Source organism: Ictidomys tridecemlineatus, unplaced genomic scaffold (assembly GCF_052094955.1).
Source record: "Ictidomys tridecemlineatus isolate mIctTri1 unplaced genomic scaffold, mIctTri1.hap1 Scaffold_46, whole genome shotgun sequence".
NCBI classification, from domain to species: domain Eukaryota; kingdom Metazoa; phylum Chordata; class Mammalia; order Rodentia; family Sciuridae; genus Ictidomys; species Ictidomys tridecemlineatus.
Genome location: NW_027522984.1, coordinates 1933551 through 1954988, shown reverse-complemented (window position 1 = coordinate 1954988; position 21438 = coordinate 1933551). Strand labels below are relative to the sequence as shown.

Here is a 21438-nt window from a genome sequence, read left to right as displayed (position 1 = left end):
GGCAAGGAACCCTGCTACCAGTTACTCATTCCGCAGAATCTCTGCTTTGAGGCAAACTTTAATTATTACCTCTCTCAAGGATAAGTGACCTGCTGAATACCCTGAACAGTTGGTTTGGGTTTGAGGACCTTTGGGGGGTAATTCTAGATTTACCTAGAGGCTATAGTCACTGGCCTATTATCTCCACTTTCAGTGATATATGGCCCTTTCAAAACACATCAAGAAAATGCAGCGCAAGCAAGGAGGCCCTGGCTTCCAGTTTCTGGGAGAAGGGCTGAAATAATATTTTATTGTGTAGCAATGACTGCCCAAGAGGAGAATGTCTGGGATGTCTGGTGACTGTGCTAAGTTTGTAGTCCTTTCCTAAGCTAGAGGTAGCCATCCTCCATGCTTTTCCCACCCCTTTCCCTATCTGCACTGTCTCCTCAGATTGCGGAAGGCGCAGGTCCAAAGGAAGGGGAGAGAGACTTCATGGCCAGGCCCAGAGGTGTTTTCTCAGAGATTAGCTAGAAAGTTTGCTCCCACTAGCAAATGAGGTAACCAGCACAGCACTGTTGCAGCGGACCTGGGACATTAGAAATTTGCTGCAGACCTTAGAAATTTCCCCAAACTCTGCAACAGACACTGCCTTTATTTTTTTCAAAAACAGCTGCTTTCTGCCACCTCTATAATGACCCTTCCGATACAGTCAAGGCAAGAGGTATCCCTTATTCCCAGACGTTGAAATGACCATTTTCTAGGCTTTTTTTTTTTTTAAATTCTGTGAAGAAGTCTTCTCTCCCTAACTGGGAAGAGTTTATTTCAATTACAACTGAATGAAGGTCAATCATGCTACATACTTCCCTGAATACCCTATTGCCCACCTGGAGCCACAGCAGCTAAGTGGCTGCTACCTTCTTATCAGAGTAGGAACAAATACTTAATTCCAAATGTCTGGTTAAAAGTAAGAATGTATCTCCTAAGGCATGCCAAGGTTACATATAAAGGAATTACCAATGCCTCTGCCATTTTCTGGAACTTTCAAGCTATTTAAATATTTTAGCAGGACTTTGGTCCTGGAAAACCTGGAGTGAGAAGGCCCCTCCCTGAGGTTACAGGCCATAGTTGGGCCCAGGCCTCAGTCACTTGGTGGTGCTAATTGTTCAACAGGATAAAGTGCACCTCTCCCAGCCCCAAGTGAGTATTTTTTTTTCTCTAGGAGTGTCCCTCTTCTAGGAAGGCCCTATCCCCATCTTGGGGTACATAAAGAAAGCAGTAATTTAGAAATCCTTTGGGAGGTGCAATTACACAGGAGCTCCACAGGAGAGCTGTCCCTGGGCTTCTTGGTGTGCCAAAATCTTGCTATGTATTACAATCCTGAAAGTCCTACACCCTGCCCTCCTTAGTCCTCATAAACTAGAGACTCATCAGGGGTCATGAGAAGACAGTCTGAACCAAGGAAACCCAACAAACATTTATATCTTCCCTATTAGCCAGAAGATGGGGTGGGAGTGCAAATAAGGATAAATCAAACACTATGGTTGCCTTCAACATGCTTACCGTCCAGGCGGGCCACAGAAGAGGGAGAGAGGAGTACATATAACCAAACTGCCTGGAGGGCTGCTGCTGTTTTCTCTGACTCCCAGGGCCAGGGTGAAGTGGGAGCTAGCCTGGAGTTACCGAGACACACAGATCGACCCAGCTCCGAAAGGAGACAGCGCCCCAGGAATCGATCACGGCTTGGGATTATATTTAGTTTCGGGATCTATTTTGGGTTTTCAGAAGAAAGGCTGACAATACAAAAAGAAAGAAAGAAAGAAAGAAAAAGAAAGACAGGTTGGATGAAGGTTGTCGGGGCGGGGCTAGTAGCCCAGCCCAGCCTGGGAGGAGGAAGTGTTGTTAAAATCTCTGCTGGGAGAAATGACCGGAAGGGGAGGACGAAGAGCCGGGTCCTAGAAGGCTGGCAACAGTGGGCATGGTTACATTCCGAAGGCGGTGGGGGTGAGGACCTCTGGGGTCTAAGCCCACCTGAAAGACTGGAAGGGGAAGCATGCAGCGCGCAGGCCTGGGGCGCTGGGGGTTGCCACAGCGGGAGAAAGCCCTGGAGCAGGCGCCAGGTGCCAGGCACTACCACTCACCGACCTGGGCAGGGCAGAAGCAGGCAGGAGTCTCTGGATGGAATCTGAGCCGCGGGACTGTGGAGGGCCAGGCGGGAGGGCCTCGGAGGACCGGAAGCAAGTGGAGAGGCAGAGAAAGAGGAAGTAGGGGGACCGAACAGAAGAAAAACGGAGGGAAGGGGAAACCGAAGAGAGGGAAAATTAGGAGAAACGGGAAACAAAAGGCGGAGGTGGGGGTGGGAGTGGGAGAGATGGAGGGCAAAGGCGAGAGTACCGCAGCGAGTAGGAGGGAGACAGAAGGGGCGAGGGGGAGCAGAATGTGAGAAGACAAGAGGGGAGGGCCATACCCGAGCAAGTAACCCATCTTGCAAGCTAAGAGGCATTAATGGGCGGCAGCTTACAAGGCTTAGCACTGTTTTCCCAGCCTTCCCCAAGGAGGGCGAGCAATCTGTTGGCGAAGGCCGAGGTGTGCCAGCGCAGTTGCAGCGAGTGCAACCCGGCTGCCGAATCCGCCACAGGCGAGCTAGAGGGGGAGCCACCTAGGTGAAGGGGCGCCCGAGCCGCTTTGACAGCGCTTTTGGCATGGGCCGAGGGACGACGAGTCATGACCTGGCGCAGCCCTAGAGCCAGGGATGCGGCGAGCAGGTAGGAAGGGGCGCGCCCTGGCAGATGGGCGAGGAGGCCGTGAGAGGGGGAGTCTCCGGGGCGCAGGTCCAGGGTCCTCCCCGCGCCCCCAAATGATCCTGCTTCTTCTGTTTTGTTCTGTTCCTCGCCAGATACTGGGAGGATTTCCACAGCTGCACGGTCACAGCCCTGACGGATTGCCAGGAAGGGGCGAAAGATATGTAGGATAAACTGAGAAAAGAATCCCAAAATCTCAACATCCAAGGCAGCTTATTTGAACTCTGCGGCAGCGGCAACGGGGCGGCGGGGCCCCTGCTCCCCACGCTCCCAGTTCTCCTGGTGTCTCTCTCAGCAGCTTTAGCGACCTGGCTGTCCTTCTAAGCCAGCTCCCCTCCGCGCCCACCCACACTCACTCCATACTCCCGGAAATCGAGAGGAAGATCCATTAGTTCTTTGGGGACGTTGTGATTCTCTGTGATGCTGAAAAAAACACTCATAATAGGATTGTGGGAAATCCTGATTCTCTCTCTTTTTTTTTCTAATTTCGTTTGATTTCTTGTGTTTTAATTTGCCAAATGTTACCAATCAGTGAGCGAGCAAGCACAGCCAAAATCGGACCTCAGCTTTAGTCCGTCTTCACACAAAAATATGAAAATGGCAACTCACCCCCATTTTATTTTTAATTTTTAATTATTTTTTTTTGGCAAAAGAATCTCAGGAACGGCCCTGGGCCACCTACTATATTAATCATGTTAATCACATGAAAAATGATGGGATCCTCCTAATAGGAAATCAAGGAGAGGAGAAGGCCAGGGGAATGAATTCAAGAGAGATGTCCACCTGGGAAGCATATGGTGAATAATTCACGCTCACGTCTTTCTTCCACAGTATCTTGTTTTGATCATTTCCACTGCACATTTCTCCTCCAGAAAGCAAAATGACAGATTATTGGCTTTAGGTTTTTTATGGGTAGGAGGGAGAGAGGAAGGGGTTGTGGCAACTCTGGCATCATGGTAAAAGGTATGAGAAGCAATGCTGCTAAGGTCACTGAGGGGTTAGCTTTACCTGCTGTTGTTGATGCATCTTTCAAATCCACTGCCTTTATTTTCCCTCCTCTCTCGTTTTAGCTGTTACACATACAGTAATACCTGAATATCCAGGGGTGTAGATCACAAGGGGGGGATGTTAAATGTTAATCTAAAATATAGTTAAAAAAAGATTTTGACATAATAGAGCCTTGATTTTAAAAAAAGAGAGAGATGTAATTTTAAAAGTTTATTATAAATTAAATTCAGCAAAAAAAAAGATTTGCTACAAAGTATAGAGAAGTATAAAATAAAAGTTATTGTTTGAAATGAGGGTGTCGTTTTGTTTCCTCCACCAAGTTCTCTGGGTACCTCAAGGGACATACAACGCCGGGTGATCAATTAACTCACGTGTTCACAAAGTCACTGGATAACCTGAAGGCTTCAAGCAGATGTTCCTTAGCTAGGACTCCTTGCCACGACCCCAAAATTTCTCATTCTTGAAAGGGGGGGGGGAGGGAAATTGTTTTAAAATGTATTCATTCAAAAGCATAAGTCCCTTCTAGGTGCGGAGTGCAGAAACTGGGCTTGCGCGTCCGGGGGGAGAGGCGCTGGCAGACGCAATGTCAAGTGGCCAGCCAGCTGCCCCCACCTCAGGTGGGTCTGAGCCCTAACCACGATCCTTCCAGGCTGGTCCCTAACCACGATTCGCCTCTTCCTCTGCGGTGGCCAGAGGCAGCTTGCAAAGGAACCGCCATTAAGGGTTCCAGCCAAGGGGCAGAGACTGTTCCCTGGCAGGGATCAGGTGAATCCTTTCATAATTAATAAGACAGCTCAGTTGAAATGGCGAGGAGACAAGCCCTATTGATCTGGCAGTGGAGATGCTTCCACTTTTTCCTATTTATAGGCCCCTCATGGCCTTACGAAGAAGTAAACATTCCAGAGTAAACAAGAACGGAGGAGACCCAGGTCTGGGGTCCGGCGCGGGCAGAGGGTAGGTTGGGGGAGGGACAACTGCACGCAGGTCTCTGGGTTCATTGAAATCGAAATCTGATTTCTTGATGAAAGTAGAGGGGAAAGGGGGCTGCGTGAGGCGGGGGCGGGGGGCGTGTAGGGAAGGGAGGAGGATGAAGGGAGAGCTGGGCGGCTCAGCAGGTTCCCACCAGGCGGAGCCCGCAGCACGCCGAAGGGAGGGTGACCCTGGGCTCTGAAAGGCAATGTGTAAACAATCGCTAGTGTAACAGTTCATAAATCAAACCCAGTGGGTTGCAGCCCAATCTGCACCCCCCCCCACGATTGAATTCCAGCAACACCTGCGTCCCTGCGCCCCGAGCAATGCAAGCTGCACGGATTCTTAATGGCAGCATCTATTACGGCCTCCCGTTCAAGCACGCGCTGTGCGGGGGCCACTCCCGGGAATAGTTTTACGAGCTACCTCTCTGCCAGCTCCCTCCTGGATCTATCCCCTGTTCTTAGGCAAAAACCAAAGGAGATCCTCTGCGCTGCCGCCTGCATGGGGCTGTCACTCAACCCCAAAGGCTCCTTGTTTTGGAAAACAGTTGGGTTTTGTTTGTTTCGTTTCAATGTATATAAACAGAATCAAACTAACCTGAGTTCAACCCCTGGATTTCAAATTAAGTGGTTGGGAGCCTGTTTAAAATATAAATCTATTCAAGGAAGGGGAGGGGAAAGGGAGAGAAAGAGGGAAAGTCTTCTCTGATCATTTTTTTGCCATAATAGTTTTGTTTTCTATTTGCAAATCGTTATATTTTCCTGGGCAACCTGTGCGCACCACCGAGCCCCTTGCTTGCTGAAATAAACGGTTTTGTGGGGAAGTGAGAGCCGGGTGACTCGAGGAGACGCCCATCCTCTCGCAGAAAGCTTCCCACCTAGAAATCAATTTCCTAGAGAGCTGGAGAAAGCCAGACTGATGGAGGGACAGAAGGTACCATGGGGGGGGGGTGGCGGGGGGATGCGAGCTAGGGCGGCTCCTTTGCTCTCCCAACAGGGGTGTTCTCCAGGTTGGATGCCCTAGAAGAAGAGCGCTCCAGCGCTCCAACGCCGAGTTCTTCCACGCCCCCAGCCCACCCATCCCAGTCGTCCGAGGATCCTCCAAAGCTTAGTGCCTTGTTTGGGGGCTGCCTTGCTCTGTTCAAGGCCCACGCTCACGTGAGCGCTTGGAGAGAGCTCCAGGAATGCAGGGCGAGTCTCAAAAACACCAGCTTCTGTGTCTGGTTCGTTAGAGAAAGTTCCTTCTCTGGGTGATTGTTGAGATTATTATCGTGCCGTCTTCGACTATAGTGTGCTGTTTAATCATGATGACATCTCCATATGCTAGTTGACATTACTGTTCTTAGGCAGCAACATGGTGAGCTTTATTGCCAGTTCTGGGAGGTGATACTAACCAGATATGTCCCAACTTGGAGTTGGGCTGGGAAGTGGGCGTCCAGCCCAGAGGGCCTCCTCACACCAACCTCTGCCTGGCCCCAAGCGTGGGAGCACCCTCTCCAGCCATCTGCACCTCACATCCTCCCATGGCTCTCCACCTGGCCCGCTTGCTCTGGCTTCGAGCACTGGAGGAGCTGTTGGGACTGGGGGAAGGACCGCTTTCATTGAAGTTAAAACTCCAGTGTAGTGTGTGATGATCTCAGTTGTGAAAATACCAGAGAGGTCAGTTCCAAGTCCCAGCCTCATCATAGAAACCCCAAAGACCTTAGGAGCCGGGAGGATGATTAAAGGGAAGGAGACAGCAAGTGAAAGCGAAGGCCAAGGGCACGGGAAACAGGAGACCATGGGAAAGATTGGGGAAACAGACCCCAGAAGTAGAGTTAGCAGAGGAGGGAGCCCAAGGCGATCAAGAGAAACACAGAGATGATACAGAAACTCAAAGTTGGAAAGAATAGATCCGTGGAGGAGAAATAAGGGACTTATTTTCATTCAGGACTCTCAGAGGAGCCAGTGACCTCAAGCTCAAGGGCACTCCCCCACGCCCCACCCCATGCACCCCAACACACACACACACACACACACACACACATTTCCTTTCTGCAGCTAGGACCCCCCCCCCCAAGGCCAAGGCCACAGGACCCGTGGTGCCTTTGTACTGGGTGAGCCAGCACCAGCACTAGCAGGAGCAACAGCACAAGCCTGCTGCCCTTGCCCAGAGTCTCAGGACATCCTGTGATCCAGGCAGAAATGGATCCAGGAATTTCCCTTTGGGAATTTTCTCTCAAATCCGAGTAGAATCCTTTCTGTAAGGGTCTTCCCTGTTCTCTCAGCCCTCCTCCACCAGCCCCTGTTGCCACACAGTAGGCTCTGCTCCCAGTTTGTCTTTGGTGACTCCCTACCTCCTTAGCCCATGGACCCCCAGGGAAAGACCACTGCCCCACTTTTCCTTCCTCCAGAGCACCTACCAAAGGAAATCCCAGGTGCTGATCTGCATCCCTCCACCTCTTGGCCCTGAAAACAAAGTGGTGGGGGTAGATGGAAGGAAGGGAGAAGTGAGCGGGAGGCCAACTTGTAGGGGCTCAAAAGAAACCCTGCATTTACCCCTCTGTCCCCGCCCCCAGTCTCTGCAACTGCTGAGGCCAGGAAGCTCAGGAACTTGGGAATGCTGCAGCTTGTGTCTCACATACCTGCATACCTTCCCCAAAGAGAACAGCACCCAGAAGCCCCACAGGGGCCCTTTCCTAAGGTCAAGGGCTGGGGAGCTTCAGACCCAAATCCATGGCTCAGATGAGGAAATCCAGGCCCAGCTCTGCCCAGCCAGGTCAGACTCCCACACACTGCACCACCCACCTAAGAGAGGGCTCTTTCTCCCCTCTTACTCACCAACCACCCCAGAGTGGGGGTGGGGAGAATGTAGCATTCAGTTCAGATTTGGGCCATGGAAGGACATCACCTTTAGTGTGGCCTCCCAAAGCCAAAACGCAGGCTCTGTCCTGTTCTGTGACCTTCTCCCACAGTGCCTTAGACAAGGACTGCCCCCAGACCACTCCATCCCAATGGGCTCCTGGTCTGCAGTCCTGTCATTCACATCCCCAACCCAAGTCCGTGGGTTCTCCCAGCACTGGATTCCTCCTGTAGTTCTGCTGCGGCTTCTCTCAACCACTCCTTTAGTACCACTGTTCATATTATATTCATCTCCCCCAGGTTACAAATAAAACATAAGGTTTTATAACCATTGAAGCAATTCAAAGATACATGGGGGGGTTATCCTCCTCCACTAACAGATGTTAATAGGTGGATGTGTATTCTTCCACAACTCCCCCCAGGTGTGTGTAAACATATATTGACATATACCTATGGGAGGTGGGAATTTTTTTTCTATTGGGATATATTTTTTTATGGCCAAGTTATTCAAGATCAATAACTAAACATACCACTTTTTTTTACCAGATATATAATATTTCCTAGAATGCCATAATTTAATCGTCCACCTACTTATGGGCATATAGGTTTTTCAAGTTTTTTGTTTTTTTCTCCCTTTTTTGTGCTCTACGTATATTTTGTCATAAATATTCCTGTTCAAACACTATTCTGTACCACTCTGTACTCGTTTTTTTTTCTTCAATAGAATAGAGATTCTCAAAGTTGGATTGTTGGATAGAACCTATATGTATGTGTGCTTTAATTTAAAAAGATGTTGAATTACTTTCCCAAAGAATCTAGAGAGTCCATTTCCCTACACCCTCATCAACATTGATAACAATTTTGTTGTTGTTGTTGTTGTTGCTTTTAATCGACCCAGCAGGTAATTTTGTCACTTTCTGGAAGGCCAGCCATTCCTGAGACTCACATTGGATTCTACGGATCCCTTTTGGATTCTGATGGCCACCAAGGTATCCTCCTGAATGTGCAGGAAAGGTCTGGCTAGACTTTGAGTCCTCCTCCCCAGAGCAGTGGCTAGGGCCCCACAATTAGTGACTTTTTTAAAAATACTTTTCTCTTTTTAGTTGTCAATGAAACTTTATTTTATTTATTTACATGTGTCAAGTGCTCCACCACGGAGCCACAACCCCAGCCGAGCCACAACCCCAGCCCAATCAGTGACTTTTATTCAAAGGCAGGAACAGTTCTCCTGGAACCATCACTAATCTGACATTGCTGACATGGATGTGGGAGCTTAGGGATTGTGAGTGAAAGCTGGTGAGGTAGAACTCAGTGAAGCCTGCCAGCATGCCAGCTCCATGGGTCTGTGCTGAGGCTGCTATCCCCTGGCCTATCTGCAGAGGAGGGCAAGCGATGGAAGGAGGCATTACAGGAAAAGAAAACAGCAGCCTAGAGCAGTAACTGCTGGATCTTTCTTTTCCTTAATCAATAAGAATAAGAAGCTTCTACAGGCAAGATCCAAGCAAGGGTGAGCAGCCAGGATTGAACCGTCTCTGGGGGGATTCAGTAAACTGAGATCCAGTAAACTTTGAGCCCTCTCCACTCTCTTTCCACCCCAATTACTCTTCCTATAAACAACAATAAAATAATAACAATAAATTTGCTTCCACTGAGCACTTACAACATACTAGGTATTTGCTAAAACTCTGCAAATACTATCCCCTTGTGTTGGCAACCTCTATAAAAGGATTGTATTATCCCCACTTTGCAGATGAGAAACTGAATTTTAGAGAAAGGATAGTAACTTGCCCAAGATCAGCAGGAGGCAAGAAAGAGAGTTGAAATTGGAGTCAAATGTGTTTCAAGAATCTGTTCTGAGACGTCACTTCCCTTTGCTTGTTCTGTTACTATTTTGAGCCCAAAGAGAGCTAACACAAGTAAAAAGACAACAACCATAAAGAAATTTAAATCCTGTGATAGGCAGAATAAAGACCTTACAAAGATATTTGTGTCCTATTTAATCCCTGGAAACTGTAAACATAAAAATAATTAATTTTTTAAAATAATGCGGAAGGAATTAGGCTGCTTATCCACTGAGTATAAAATAGGGATATATTCTGGATTGTTCCTGGGGGAAAAGAAGCACAGTGGTTCTTAAAAGTGGAAAATGGAGACAGAGGAGGTCTGAGTCATGTGATGACCACCCAGCATTGTTGGCTTTGAGGTTGGAGGAAAGTCGATACCAGTCAAGGAATTTGGGCAGCCTCCAGATACTGGAAAAGGAGTCTTCAAAAAAGAATATGGCCCAGTGATCTTTTAGCCCAGTGAAACCAATGGTCAGATTTCTGACCTACAGACAGACAGTGAGATAACAAAAGTATTGTGTAAACCACCATGTTTGTGATTATCTGTTACATCTGTGAATAGAAAACTAATACAAGTCCCAACCTGCATTGTAGCAGAGGGAGAGAATACATTATATCCAGAGAAGACATGACATTTAGGAGTGGACTGCTGGGGGGCGGTTCTCTGTTTGTGTGTGTATTGGGGTAAGGTGGAGGCTTCGTTTCAGCTTGGGGGGAGGATAGGGAGGGTGATATGTACAGAGAAAAAGGACATTATGGGATAAATTTCTAAGGAAAAAAAATTGTGTTGTTGTCTCACAATGTCTTCACATAGGACCTTTTTCATTCCGTGGTCTCCAGTAATTTAATAGACATTCTGGTAAGTTCTTTGGTTCCGTAACAGTTACAGGCCTGCCCAGATATGAAAAGTTCATCACTTCAGTGATCGATGGCTTGATGATACATTCATGAAACCCATCAGCAGGTAGTTATGCTCTGGATAAATCACAGTGACTAGTGTTAGCTACCCACCTTATCATCTGGATAAATCCTAGGCCTGATTGATTCCAACGGCAGTCGCAGTTCCAACTTTGTACATGACAAAGAGCACAGAAGGAGGTGGGTCCTACCTCAATGGACTATCTGAAATGAATCACTTGCTGTAGCTGTCTGTCATAAGAAGGAAGAAGTGCAGGAAAGATCAAATCCAGGTAGACCACAGGCGCTACTGCCTTCCACATCAAACTCCTTACAGTCATCCAAACCCAGTAAAGAGGGGAGGGGGAAAGAGCCTCTTTGTCCATCCTGGGTCAACCAGGCCACAGATGGTTTGGGGTACATTACTGTGCCACTGGGGAAGTCTCTCCGTGAACAGGTGCCAGGCCGGGGTGATTAATTCCAGCCAGTCACTGACCCAGACACCTGGGCCTGCTGCCGTCTTTCCCTTTCCTTGGAACCATCAGTAAACCTCGGCGAGTGACTGTGAAAAATGGCTGTGGGACCCTCACAGTCCTCTGGTCACCCTGTCTGACTGTCGCCTGAAATGCAGTGAATTGTGATCTCCCTTAAGCAGAGAGAAAAATCCCAAGCAAAGTGGTCCATTTAACTCCTGTCAAACACAAATTCTTCAAAATAGGCAACTTGGAAGGGGACCCAGAGCGTCAGAGCCCCTGAGAAGTACATCTATCAACCCTAGGCTGGAGCTGTGGTGAGTGTGTCTGTGTACCAGCCCCAGCGCCCCGGATGTCAGAGCTGCTAAGTGAAGTGTGCACAGCTTCTACCTTTACACAGAAGCCTTTGGGCAGTGTGTGTGTGTGTGTGTGTGTGTGTGTGTGTGTGTGTGTGTGTGGTGCTGGGGATTGAACCCAGGGCCTGGTGCATGCCAGGCAAGCACTCTACCAACTGAGCTATAGCCCCAGCCCAAGCAGTGTGTTTTCTTGAGAAACCATTCTTAGCCTTTGATTTTTGCACTATTTTCTGCTCTTTTGAACAGAATGGGGGTCAAATTGTATTTCTGCCATTGGTTTCTTTACAGCATCTGCTGATTTTTTTTTCCCTATTTCTGAGTAGCCCTTGGACAATTTTACAGTTATCAGAGAAACACGGCTTGGTCTTCAAATCTTCTTTCAGGAGTCTCCATAAATTCAAGTCCAAAATGTACTTGTGGATCCCTTCTTACACAGATTTAGCTAACTCTATATTCTCTAAATCATGTACTTCCTAATACATGTAGAAGTGTACACAGAAGTATGGGCACATACACATGCACACGTGTGCCCTTACAACTTTGAACTCATGTCCTCCATTTGGTTTTTGGATCTTGCTTTTTGGATCTTTCTCAATTGTCTTTAACATTTTTTGTTTTATACCTTGCATGTTCCTCCCCTTCAGCTTATAAACATATTGAAATCTCTTCTCTTACAGCCTGAAAGAAAACTCCCTTCCCTGTCTAGGTTGGCTTTCCAACACTGTGAAAAAATACCTGAGACAAACAATCTAAAAAGAGAGAAGATTTATTTTGATTCACAATTTCAGAGGTTTCAGTCCATAGTCACTTAGCCCCATCACTTTGGGCCTGTGGAAGCACAGTATAGCATGGCAGGAGCACATGACAGAGGAGGTCTACTCACCTGACGGTGGCTGGAAAGTGAAAAAGAGATGGAGGGGCAGGTTCCCAATATCCTCTTCAAGGGCACAACCTCAGGAACCTAACTTCCTTCCACAAGGCCTGATCTACTGAAAGTTCCACTAGTTTCCAATAGCAACACAGGCTGACTACTAAGCCTTCAGCATAAGAGCCTTTGGGGACATTTAACATGCAAACCATAATGATGTCCACCCTATTCTGTGCTCATCCATTTTTCTGTCATGATCCCCAAAATGGTGCCTCACCCAAGGCAGATGCTCTGTAAATATAGGAAGAATAGGAGCTGGGGCATACCTCAGTGGGAAGGCATGTGCTTAGCATGTGCAAGGCCCTGGGTTCAATCCACAGCCACCAAATAAAATGTGCATGTGTTTATGTGCATCTGCATTCTTCATTTATATGTGTGAATATATTTAGATGTGAAGAATACATGAATGAAAGTATTAGAATGTGAAAGCACATATGTAATAGAGATTTTAAAATATTCCTTATTCAGTAAACATCTTTTATATAGACAAGGTGCTAAGCATTGTGGGAGATCCCAAGACTCGTGAAAGATAGTCTCTGACTTCAATGAGCTTATAGTGTGTGTATGTATTTCATATATTGAAGAATATATATGAATATATGAAGAAAAATATAGATATGAAGAATACATGAATCCTTCCCTTGTGTCTTAGTTCATATCTGTTGCTAATAACACAATATCATAGACTGGGTGAACTCTAGAGAAAAGAGGTTTATTGTGGCTCAAGGCTCTTGTCCAAGACTGAGGGGCTGCATCTTGTAATGGTCGTGATGACAGAGTACTAAGGGGGTTCAGATCATCACATAGAAAGAGAAAGGGATAATGTGAGACCTAACCAAACTGGCCTTTCTAGAAGACTCACTCTTGAGATAGCCCATTAATATATGAGTCCATTAATCCCATGAATGAATGAATCCGTTCATGAGGGCAGGGCACTAGTCACCCCTTAAAAGTCCCACCTCTTGATGTCATGTAAAAGGGATTGTCTCAATGTCAGTTTCGGAGGGGACAAACTATGTTCCAACTGTAACTCTTCTTTACAGGTGTCCCCAGGTGTGCTCCAGGGCCAGGTCCTTCTCTGCCAGCTGCAGACACTCTGCCCTCCTTGGCCTCCCCCTTCTTTCTCATTGGTATTTTACCCTTCAAAACTATCTTTGCAGTGTTGTCAAGGGTCCACAAATTAGAAACTGTAGGCAACCCAAGAGGGAAAATTAAAAGGCTCCCAGGGAGCTGGGGATGTGGCTCAAGCAGTAGTGGGCTTGCCTGGCATGCGCGGGGTGCTGGGTTCGATCCTCCTCAGCACCACATACAGATAAAATAAAGATGTTGTGTCCACCGAAAACTGAAAAATAAATATTAAAAAATTCTCTCTCTCTTAAAAAAAAATTAAAAGGCTCCCTGCCTGATCTTATCTGCCTTCTTCTCTTACCTCACCTGCCAGACCTTTCTCTGCCTTGGATGTCCCAAAATTATTCCGTCTCAATGCCTTTATGTTCTTGATTTCCTCTGCTTCTCCTCAAACATCTTTGCCTGGGAGATCCCTTCTTGTCATTTAGTTTCAATTTCAACATCACCTCTTCAGAGACCCCTTCTCTGACCTTTCACTGTAGAGTGACAACTTCCCACCCCTGGAGTGCTCCCCAGTGAACAGGTGTTATCACATTACCTGGTTTTGTTTCATTTCCAGCGTATAACATTTACACAATTTAAGAAAGAAAAAAAATCACTGGTTAACATGGTTGTGTTCTCTAGGTTTTGGTGCCTTGGGCAAAGCTGTGGCCCAGGCCTTGTAAGAACAGGCACTTTTTATGTGGTTCTTTGGCTCCTGAAAACCCTCATCTCTCTCTGGACCTTTCCCCTTTCTCTTGCCTGAAATTTTACCCAAGCAATCCAGGTTTTCTCTCCACCACTCAGTTCATACCTTGGTCCCTCTTAGATTTAACAGTAAAGAGTAGTGGAAAATTTGTTCCTGGACCCTGCAGTGAATGTCTGAAACAACAGAAAGTATTCAACTCTATACATACTATATTCCTACACATATATTTCAATGATAAATTCAAGGACCTTTTCACTTAAAGGAGGCACTTTACTGTTTCTTTATTGTATTCAAATTTCCAGTATCATAATTATCACACTTTGGGGCCATTTATAAGTAAAATCAATGTTACTTGAACACAAGTACCATGCAAGTGACCTAATCAACAAGATGGCTAGTAAGTAACTAATGGGAGGATAGCATACATATATAGAGTGTGGATACACTGGGCAGAGGAATGATTATGTCCCAGGAATAATGGAACAAGATGGCAAGGTATTTGATCATGCTACTCAGGTTGGCATGCAATTTAAAACTCAAGAATTGGTTATTTCTGGAATTTTCCATTTAATATTTTTGAATTGGGGCATACCCTCATGTAACTGAAACCATGGAAAGCAAAACTGAGGACGAGGGGAGACTACCTCCACTAAGTAGCAAATGCTGGGTCCCCTCCAGAGGATTCAGTGTCCTACACAGGCAGCCTCTACAGGTGTGGTAATTCTGGGGGAAGCTGGTGGTAGGGCCAAAGGTACCTGTCTGATCACCACAAGGGTCTACTGACTGCCCCAAGCCACAGTCAACCAGCCTCAGAAACTGATGTCCCATTACAATAGAATAGTCCAGATAGCATTCAAATCAAATCCCCATGGGCTCAAAGCCCCTGCCTAGCTGTCATCTGTACAAATATAGACAACTGTCAAGGATAAGGTGATATTTACTACACATTAATATTCACACGTGGGAAACCCTACCATCTTAGAAAGTACTAAGTTGGTTATTTTTAAATAAATTTCATTCCAATGAGTGATTTTATTTTTGCTGTAATATGACATAATATATGTATCAAACTGCTACTTTGCTAAGTAAAATCAAATCCTGACTCTTCAGGGTAGGAAATAGAGAATATCCATATGAGAGGGACCCCCATTCCTTTCCCCCCATGATCTGTGGCAGGAGATGCACCATATTTCAAAAGACTATCCTGGCGAGGGTCCTTTCTGGGAATTATCTCTACCACTGCCAGGAGACCTGAGGGGGGTGGTACCATCTCCCTGTGATTCCCTGGCCCCCTGGAGCCAACAACCCTGGCTGCACACTTCCCAATCTCTTGGGAGAATATTTTGTTTTTTTTCAAACACAGGTGAACCTGGCCTGAGCTCTATTCAATCTACAGAATCCAAAGGTCAAGAGAAGGACTTGAGAAAATGTAGTTTGGAAAATTCCACAGATGACTCTGGGACAGAGCCAGGGTTGATCCTCACTAAAATGTGGATGTACAGCCCACTAACGCATCCACTAATCCCTCATTAAACAGCACAGACAAGGCAAGAACATTTTTAGGAGATGTTACTAAAGACCTGGGGTGAGGAAACAGAATACAGAGAGTTAACACCCAAATAGATGAGCCAGATTACAACTTTCTTCACCAAGGTTCCTGACAGCACCAGTTGTAAAGGAACAGTAACCTAGAAAGAAACTCAGTTAATGTGAAAATACAAGAGAACTTTCCATAGTCTAGTAAGTGTGGGACATGCTGCTTACTTGCTCCCAGGATATTTTAAAAAAAATTGTTTATTGGTTCATATTAGATATACATAACCTTATTATTCATTCTGAAATAACTGTAAATTCATAGAATATAATTTGCTCTAATTCAGTCCCCAGTCCCCAGTATGTTCCTTTCCCTTTCCTCTACCTTCCCCCATTCCCTTTCTACTCTACTGATCTTTCTACTATTTATTTAGCTTTTTTTTAAAAAAAAAACTGTTGTCTTGTGGATATACATAATGGTGAGATTCAGTGTAGTGCAGTCATGTGTGCACAGAGGAAAGTTAATTCAGATTCATTCCACTGTCTTTCCCTTATCCCGTCTCTCCTCCCTCCCCCTCAATTCCTTTCTTCTACTTCACTGATCTATTTATTTAATGGAATTTCACCACCTCCCTGTTTCTCCTCCCCACCCTGCCTTATTTTGAATTTTGCTCCCAGTCTTGGCAGACACCATTACCTTGCATTTTGAAATCTTCTACAGGAAAAACCTCATTGAGATCTGTTTAACCCATAGTTTTCTGCATATATATCATATCACTGCAGAAAACCTATAATCAAAGACATCCCAAAGCAGGTCTAGATTTTTTCAAAGCCCCCTGTCTAGGCTGTGGCATTGGCTGGGATCTCTCTCCCTATCCATGTGATCCTGATAGCATTCCTATTAGCTAAGGAGACCCCTTCTCTTTGGGCTGATTATTCTCCTCTAACCAAAGCTCACCCCTAGGCTGGGGGTGTAGCTCAGTGGTACAGTGCTAGGCTAGCACACATTAGACCCTGGTTCCATTTCCAGTCCTACAAAAAAGAAATGTACCCCTAAACACAGAGCTGCTTCCCAGGTAATGTACCGGAATTCAATGCATTTGGTCCTCTGTATCTGTAGGCTTTATGTCCTTCGATTCAACCAACCATACATGAAAATATTCGGAAGAAAAAAGAATCACATCTCTACTGAACATATATAGACTTATTTTTCTTATCGTTTTCCTCTGAACAATATAGCATAACAACTATAGAGATAGCATTTGTGCTGTATTAGGTATTACATAATCAAGAGATGGTTTAAATTCTACAGGAAGAAGTACATAGGTTCTAAGCAAATGCTACATCATTTTATAGAAGCCATACAAGCATCCGAGGGTTTTGGTATCCCCAGGGCGCTGAACCAATCCCTGAAGATATTGAAGGGCAACTGCTCAATAAAACTTAGGTCTCTTCAAGAGATGTACACAACATAATAGAAAAGGGGTCCTTATCTTAAGACATGAAATCTTGCAGCTAATTGTCCATTCAGAAGAAGAGAAAGTAAGCTGATACAAATCCAAGCCACCTTCCTCATGGCCTGCAGCAGGACTCATGAATTTGTGGTTGCCCCAGTAAATACAGCTGCAGGCTCTGTTTGGAACATGGCTGGGCCTAGGCTGGAATTTTTAAAAATTGAAGTAAATGGCAAACTTTGTCTACAACAGTACCTCCAGATTTTCACATCTAAGGGGTCCACTAGCCTTGGTAAGGATATAGCTCTCTTGAATTCTCTTCCTGCAGGGCTGAGATCAGAAAAGGATAAAGTAAAAACAGGGAGGAGAAAAAAGTTCTCCAAGACTAGTGGGTAAGGACGATGAAGAGAGAAGGGATGTGTGCTTCCTGGGCCCTGTTTGGATTTGGAGCATTTTTTACCAAAGACCATTGTTTCTCAACCAGGGGTAATTTTTCCCCCAGGAGATATTTGCTGGTGTCTGGAGATGTTTTTGATTGCTACCCCTGGGAAAGAGACACTGCTAACATCCGCAGTGCAAGCAATTATCTGTCCTAAAATGTCAGTAGTGACAAGGTTGAGAAACTTTGCCATAGACGCAATGAGTTTGGTAATTAGCTTAACAACTCAACTATGGTGACCGAAATAGTTTCTGAAAGTTGACTTTAAAATCTTGCTATCTGTGTTCACGAGATGATATGTTATAAGCTTTATTTGATCAAATATCAGCCATTCCATGACTCCCACATAGTAGGTCTGCACAACACCTAGCTCAGTTTCTTCATAGCACTAATCATAAGTGGAACAGCCTTTTTAGCTTGTCTTTAGTTAATAACTGGGTGCACCAATTAGGTTGTAAGCTCCTAGAACATGGAGAGCAGACTCTCAATAAATATGGGTGAGTGGATCCCCGTCATTGGCTTGTGTTTGTTGTTTTAATCAGCTTTTTCGTTGCTGTGACTAAAAGACCTGACCAAAAGAACATTTTCTGGGGAGGAAAAGTTTATTTAGGGGCTTATGGTTTCAGAGGTCTCTGTCCAGAGACAGTAAGCTGGAGTTTGAGGGGAGGCTGAACATCATGGCAGAAGAGTGTGACAGAGGAAAGTAGCTTACACGATGATCAGGTAGCAGAGAGACTAAGCTCAGCTCACCAAATATATACCCCAAAGGCAAGCACCCAGAGACCCACCTCCTCCAGCCACCACTACCGCCTTTATTCACCACCCACTTACTCCCATCAAGGAATTAATTCACGGATTGGGCTAAGGTTCTCATAACCCCATCATTTCTCTTCTAAACCTTGCAATGTCTCACGTGTGAACTTTTGGGGGACAACTCACATCCACGTCATAAACATTGTTCTTATACTCAGAGGCCGTCTCGGGCCTGGGCTTCCACATCTACAACACTGTGCCCAGATCTCTGCATATAGAGAAGACAGTCACTGACTGACTGATCACCAAACATATCCATCGATGAAAGCGAATGAATGAAGGGGCAAACAATTAACTTTGTGTTCTGTTGTGAACAGGGAATAGACATGCATGCTACACGTGGAGGATGTCTTAAAAGGAGTTGAATGTGAAGGCTATCTTTTTTTTCTCTGCACTCCAGGTTTTTCTCTCTAACATTTTGTCCCATGGAATGGGGAGAAGAGTACGCCGTCAGCCCTCCGTCCGTCTCTGTGGGTTTGACATCTGCAGTTTAAATCGATCTCAGAAAATATTTTAAAAATCAAAAACTTTGCATCTGTATTGAACATGTACAGACTTTTCTTTCTGTCATTACTCCCTTAAAACACTGTATTACAATGACATAGCATGCACGTTGCATGAAGTATGGCAGGTCCTCTAGAGATGATTCAAAGTGTACAGGAAGATGTGTAGCAAACACATACACATCTATGTCAATGCCATGCCATTTTATAGAAGGAACCTGGGCCCTCTGATTTTGACATCTGCAGAGGGTCCATGGACACTAAATGCTCTGAACCCAAACCAAGGCAGTGACACCACCTGTCCTCCCATGTCGCTTTCTAAGAATGCTTTGGCTCTCTTCCATCCAAGGAGGACTGCCTCCGGGTGTCAGTTAGTAATATGGCGACTCTGATGATTCAAACGGCTTAGAGGAGGGGATAAGGGGGGCGTCGTTGCACAGATCTCTCTTTCCTATTCTTTTCTATGCACAGTGTGTTGATTTTTAGGAGCTATTAGACTTTATGATCTTCCTTTCTAGAGTAATTTATCAGTGTCAACCATTACTATCATCCCAGATTCCTCTCCTGTGGGCAGTAATTTAGCCTTGTTGTTTTTTTTTTTCTCTGTGATAAACCTTTGCATGATTAGCAAGTCTCTAATGAGGAATTATAGTCACCTTGGAGGTCCCAGCAAAGAAGAAGCCAACAACTTCTGGTTAGGAGACTAAACACAAGAGAGAAACCACTTTTGCAAATCGTCCCCATTCATTCCTTTTCCCTGAGCCAGGATCCAATGTGGAATTCTGCATTGCACATGATTGTCACTTCTCCTACCCCCTCCCCCACCCACCACTGAGCCCTTTAGTCCCCTTTAATCTCAAATAGTTGATAGGAGGATCTTTGAAGCAGTTATGAGTGAAGCAATACTTGCTGTCTGTAGGCACATTGATTTGGTTAATTGGAAAGCCTTTGAAAAATGTTTTAGTATATAAAATTAAGTTTCCATAACAATCATTACTAATACATTATTTTACTTTACACATCAACTGACAGTGAAACTTCAATATGTAAAATACATAAGGAGATTTTTTCACTCTAAGTTACCTTTACAATGCTAACCTGTACTTAAAGAGATTATTCAGATTTGACTACGTGACTAGATGCTGGCGTATCCGTATCATTTGTGCTGTTATGCTGATTACATGTGATAACATAGAAACTCACTTGATTATTGATCATACATAAGGACAGGGATGTTAGAAATGACCCCAACATAGGCATTTAATTACTTTATATCTTTTAAAAGCTGAGACTAAAACCAAACAGCCGGTATTGGGTAAGACTGAGATTGTAACTCGTTTTTTCACTTCCATCATGTGTCAATCACATGTAGGTTTACTGTGAAACTTGGGAAATTTAAACTCAATGCTGGCTTGGAGGGACCCTGGAAATGTGTTTGTGTGGTGTGAACACACCTCCCATCCCCTGCTCCGTGGCTTAGCCCACCTTTGTTCAAGCAATGTTGCAATGGCCACATTTATGCAGTTAGAATGAGCAGCCCCTGCCTCCATCCCACCAAAAAATAAAAATAAAACATCTCTTTCTACTTCAGGGATTCCCTAAGAAATGAGTGATGCTTTAGAGGAACTGACTCAGGGCTCACCCATGTACATCCTGGAAGTGCCAGAATCTTAACTCTATGACCAACAGAAGGTGACACAGTGACAGTAAATGCTCTCCTCTTCTCTGGGTGGACAATCCTAAGTCACATTCCATACACTTTATTTTTTCCCAAAAGGTCCAGAAATCATTGAGATGTCAGAAATAACACTGATCAGAAATTTATTTCTTTTATTTTTGGAAACTGGAAATCCAAGATCAGGATGCAGCAGCATGGTTGAGCTCTTGTGAGAGCCCATTCCTGTGTGTGGACAGCCATCTCTCACTGTGTTCTCACATGGCAGAAGAAGGAGGAGGTATTGTTTTTTCCTTTAGTACCAGGGAGTGAACCCAGGGGTGCTTAACCTCTTAGCCACATCCCCAGCTCCCCCTTTTTAAAACTTCTTAACTAAGTTGCTTAAGGCCTCACTAAGTTGCTGAGGCTGACCTTAAACTTGCAATCCTCCTGCCTCAGTCTCCCAGGGCCCCCTTTTATAAGGGCACTAGTCCCATTCAGGAGGGCTCCACTTTCATGGCCTGATCACTTCCCAGAAGGTGCACACTGCCTAAGACCATCACGTTGGGAGCTAGTTCAACATATGAATCTTGAAACACAAGCATCCCGTCCATAAAAAAGACCAAATGAAGAGCTCACCCTTGCAAGGATCCAGAAAAGAAGAGCAAATACCTAGTAAAATGAAAAATCTGGTTAATAAGTTAATAAACATAGAGACTTCATCAAGGAGGTCACATATTCATACTGTGGAAGCTCCAGAAGGAGAAAACACAGAGAAGAGGAGAAATAATGGAGGAAATGAAAGAAAAATTTCCCAGCGGAAGAAAAGCCCCAGATGTCAGATTGAAAGAACCCCCCAATGACTTCTCTGGAGAAAATAATTCTACAATTTTAAAACATACATTTATTTATTTATTTATTTATTTATTTATCTATCTATCTATCTATCTATCTATTTATTTATGGTGCTGAGGATGAACCTAGGGCCTCACCCATGCTAGGCAAGCCTCTAACACTAAGCGACACAATCTTTGAAAGGTAAAATTGCTTTCGTTAGAAGGTCACACAGAAAATCATTTGATATTTAGGCTCTATTATTTGTATTTTTCTAGCCTCAATTTTTCCATCTAG

At 45.1% G+C, this 21438-nt stretch overlaps 1 long non-coding RNA gene across 3 annotated transcripts in view; it reads left to right on the top strand.

Annotated features, from left to right (window-relative positions):
• The window catches only part of LOC144373669 (uncharacterized), a 38155-nt gene that overhangs the window by 5170 nt on the left and 11547 nt on the right, over positions 1–21438 (top strand). The window contains exons 1-2 of one of the 3 annotated variants that reach the window (XR_013433260.1): positions 676–1980; positions 2873–3658. The exons of 1 other annotated variant lie outside the window; for it this stretch is intronic. This is a non-coding gene — a long non-coding RNA (uncharacterized LOC144373669). Of the gene's footprint in view, positions 1–675; positions 1981–2872; positions 3659–21438 lie in introns of those variants that run through there. One more of the 3 variants, XR_013433261.1, reaches the window with a different exon arrangement.